This window comes from Osmerus eperlanus, chromosome 5 (assembly GCF_963692335.1).
Source record: "Osmerus eperlanus chromosome 5, fOsmEpe2.1, whole genome shotgun sequence".
NCBI classification, from domain to species: Eukaryota; Metazoa; Chordata; class Actinopteri; order Osmeriformes; family Osmeridae; genus Osmerus; species Osmerus eperlanus.
In genome coordinates, this window is record NC_085022.1 from 18,913,723 (window position 1) to 18,918,758 (window position 5,036).

Below are 5,036 nucleotides of genomic sequence, written 5' to 3' on the forward strand. Positions count from 1 at the left end.
ACACGCCTCAAGGTGACCGCTTGAATGAGATGACACTGGGTCAATCTCAGTTGTCCTGAGATTAATTGATCATATCGGTACTGTGATCCTTGCATATCAAACATATTCCTGTGACAGCAACTTCCCATCTAGCCATATTCTGCTTATGATCATATCAGACTTGTAATATAGCATGCACTGGCAATCTAGCGTGTTGATTTAAGTGAACTCCTTTTAAAGTAGCATGCTAATGAAATGCATTAGTAATGCCCTGGTACACACACACACACGGAGTTCAACACAGATGCTCTTAAAGTAGCTTGTTAATGTGGCAAATGTGGTGTGTTGATGGGATTCATCTGATTGTAAATTCTGAGTTGACTCTAATGCACCATGTTAATGATACTTTATGGGATGCAGCTTCACTTTACAACACCTGTATACAATTATGAATCATTTATTCAATCTGCTTATGAAAAGGGAAGGTTTTGTTTTTACAAGCTGTTGATGTAGAGCACGCTTGTGTTCTCCAAATGATCTCAAACAATAAGTATTCCACAAGGCACTAACGCGACCAGCAAAACACGACAACGCCCATGAGAGTAATACTCAAAGATTCTTGAGGAATCCATTGGATATAGTATAGCCTATCTCTCCTGGCGTGGCTCTAGGTGTCCTGGCTCTGTCGGTCTTCAGGAGGAGGGCCGGGGTAAGGCAGGGGTCAGCTCTATAAAAGAACAAATCACTTGTGAAGAGCAGCTTTGTTCGACAATAACAGATGAGCAGGTCAGCTGGTGAGAAGAGGGAGAGAAAGCCTGAGGGGCACTCAGGATGGTTTATAAGATTACTTAGCAGCTCTGGACAGCAGGGTGCAAGGGCGGACCTTGGTCACGGTCGCTAACAGATCATAACTCTCAGATCATAAGCCTCTAGGAACATAGGTAATGTATATCCATGAGGTGTTTGTATTTTGGGCGTTTGTATTTGCTTTGCTCTGAAACCCTCCTCGGGGTCCTAGAAGGGTACGTGTCCGCTACCGTAGTTGCATTTCAACATCATTGTGAGCAATAGTATGGACTGAGAGCTTAGCGTAACTGTAATGGTGCACGTTAGCCAAATGTGTCATTACATTACATTTACATTTAGTCATTTAGCAGAAGCTCTTATCCAGAGCGACTTACAGTAAGTACAGGGACATTCCCCGAGGCAAGTAGGGTGAAGTGCCCTGCCCAAGGACACAGCGTCATTTTTCATGGCCAGGAATCGAACCGGCAACCTTCTGATCAGTATCCCGATTCCCTAACCGCTCAGCGATCTGACCCCCCTCGAATGTCCTCAAACATTCATGAGATCTCCAGCTCAAGTTTCTTCTGAGAGGTTCATTAGATTCCATTGCACATTTGTGCCGTATTTGAGCAAGACACAACTGCTACAATGACAGCACAGCAACAAATGCTGGTTTAGGTTAGTGTACACTGTTGCTGCACCACATCCTACAGCATTTTGTAAAATAGTACAAATATTTTACGTGCGAACTGTGTTGACTGTGTTTCTAAATGTAGATTAGAGACCTTTACGGTCAGTGTAAATCAATGCAATGTACTCACATTGGAGTTTATCTTCTATAATTGGGCATTTGAGTACATGGTTACCAGTTCCCAGGCAGGCAAAGGGTTTAGAATTAAGTTCTATAAATCCCACTTTTCCTCCCAGTCTTTTCTGCAGTAGAGTTCTGACCAATGGCGGGGCAAGCTCAGACAGAAGAGAGTGACATTTGCTGTCCATGGTCCTGACTGTTCCAGAAAGATTCAGACCGGTGGTGCTGAACAGACAGCTGTGTGCATTCTCTCTCCCATCTCTCTCTCTCTTTTCTCTCTATTTGTACCTCTCTCTCCCATCTCTCTCTCTCTTTTCTCTCTATTTGTACCTCTCTCTCCCATCTCTCTCTCTCTTTTCTCTCTATTTGTACCTCTCTCTCCCATCTCTCTCTCTCTCTTTTCTCTCTATTTGTACCTCTGTCTCACATCTCTCTCTCTCTCTTTTCTCTCTATTTGTACTTCTCTCTCCCATCTCTCTCTCTCTTTTCTCTCTATTTGTACCTCTCTCTCCCTCTGTCCACCCCCCATTTTCAGGTTCTGCAACTAAGGCTAGTGTGCGTCTCCCTCACACAGGTGAGGGAGTAAGGTGTGAGGTCTCATCAAGGTAGAGAAAGTGTAAAAAAGGAAGGGAGAGAGAAGGAGAGAGGAAAATGGATTAAGACACTGGCACCATCCAAGAAGAGTAATATACAACTACTCTTTGTCTGTACAAACAAACAGTAACAGCAACACTGTACTCACATTCAGGAATTGTCCTAGAACAACAAATGGAGCTAAGTTATTCATAAAATAATACTTAAGACCAATAAGAAAGGAAGGCACCAGCTACAGACTACCTCATTCAGAAGAGGGCTCAGTTAGGAATCTCCTTAGGCTGTTAATCAGACATGACTTGATCAGATAGTGCCCTCTAGTGCTCAAACAGACAGCCCCAGTGCTGCCTGTAGAATTGCAGCATTATCTCCATCAATCAGGATGAAGACTCTAAAGTTTATGCCAAACTCAATTCATGGCTGACTGGCCTCAGTTTTTGTTGCTTCAACATAATCCATTAAAACAGACATAAGGTACGAAGCTCAACAGTAACATCTTGAATACTAATAATGAGAAAATAATGAGCTTTGGACAGTACAATTAACATGACGGGCGCTGTTTCAACTTCACAACTTAAAATCCACAATAGGAGGCGTAGAGAAATAGACAAAGCGCAGGGAATGGAAGGATGTTCTCCTGCGGGTATGAGCAGGTATCTGGAGGCAAACACTCACCTGTCTGCCCATTGTGATTAGCCTCTCTCGTCCCAGGGGACCAGGGTTGAAAGGAAGATGTATTTTCTCCACCTGTTGGCGTCAGCTGTTTTGGTCTATTCTTTTACAACCGCCTAAAGATGAAAAAACAAACATGCACATCGCCCTCTTTAGGAATCAAGAACAAATACTGTCCATGTCTAAATACCTCAAAACTCTTAGTTACATATTCAATGGTAGGCTACACAGACACACGTCTATAATATTTACACACACACACTCACAAACACACCTATAGTACACACACATTCACACTCAAACACCTGCATACACAGACACACACACTTGCACACATAGGATCAGATCATTATTTGGAAGGTATGAGACTGGGAGTGTCATATGTGCAAGGGAAGGTGACACATGCTGTCTGTCAAAGCTGGTCTGTGCCATGGAGTGAAATGCCTGGGGTGTCCTTGTCAGGATTAAATGAAGTGGACTAAAACAGTGAAGTGACACTCCAAAGGATCTCTTTATCTACACACACTTGTGACAATGCCAGGCAAAGATGGACACACACATCAGTAAATACATCATTTATACCATGTCTCGAATTGTAGCGAAAAATGTGTGTAATATTGTCTAAATGACAATTTAGACAATTTAGTATTGCAGAGAACAGGAAAAGGAAACAGTGGTTAAACTGACACAAGCATATGCCTTGCCTTTTTCTCTACCCTTCTATGTTGCTCTCGCCCTATAAAACCAGTAAACACACACGCGCTTTCAGTTTTGCGGCATGTAGGTCAACCCTGCAGAGATATGTTAAAGTGAATGGTAAATCAAAACAATCTATCAGCTGGAGCCCCAGCAACGGTTCCCTGAGGCTGAACACTGGTGCAGCTAGACATAAAAAATACACACACACATAAAACACTTCGATTTTCCAATTTGAGGGTTAGTAAAAACGAAGGTGGATCTCCAGCACAATGCAAAAAGATAAAGTAAAATATATATATATATATATTTTTTTATAAACCATTTATTGTGTTCCAGCCTTTCTATTGCAGCTCAATATAAGACATTTGCATTCAGAATCATTAAGGTAAGATATGCTTGCTGAGTGGAATATAATATAGTCCAGGGCTCGCAACTAACTTTCTTCCTCACTGTCCCAGTACCGCCCCGAAGTGCAAAATGAACCATAACAAACTGAACTTGACCTGTCCCAAGATGTAAATTATTGTGTTTTTGCATGTGTACTCTGTTTTAGGCTTCTCTCTTCTCCTCTCCCACTCTCTCTTTCTTTTCACTTTGTGTGAAAAAATAGTTTCGAAAAAAATATTTGAAAGGATGAAAAAAGTGGTTGGAGGTGGACCATATATTACAGTCTGGGGGGAACCACTTTTCTCAGGCCTCCAAGAAAATCTGTTCCACCTGTGTTCTCAGTGTAAAAGACTTATGTAGCCTATAGATGAAACTTGTTATAAATTACATGATGGTCACAGTAACATACATCACCAGCATCACTGTATTGCTAAATGGCAAGACTGTAATATACAAGGAGGGGAACCACTTCCCTTAGACCTCCAGGGAAATCTGTTCCCCCTGTGTTCTCAGTGTAAAAGACGATGGTATAGATGAAACTTGTTATACATAATGATCAGAGTAACATATATATCACCAGCATCACTGTATTGCTTTATAAATGGAATGTATTCCATGTCCACAGTGCTAAGAAAAATATATAGTCCTATTACAAGGCCGGGCACGTCTTTATTTTAGAAAATCAACCTTGGCATTTATTTCTCCCTGAACTCGAGCGGTCCCGCTCGAGCGGTACTGCATCAGCACTCTATTACTCTTCCTGTTGAGTTAATTGGCTCGGTGTCAGGCTGAATCACTAGCAGAAGGGACACAGACACAGGTAGTGCGTCAATGCTGCAAGTGATAGGAGACATGACAACATTTGAAAGGATTCAACCCACCAAGATTCAAGGAAATAGAAATAATGGGATCTCTTGGTGGTAACGTGGACCGTAAAACCCTCAGAAAATGTTATTATTGACATACAATAACTTTTACATCCACAAGATGGCTGCAGTGATAGGCTTCTTGAGTTTTCAGCAGCAAGTCGCCACAAGACACTACGTCATTTGTAAGCGACAGTACAATTTGATTACATGACGATCATTTGACAAACATTTCACGTGAC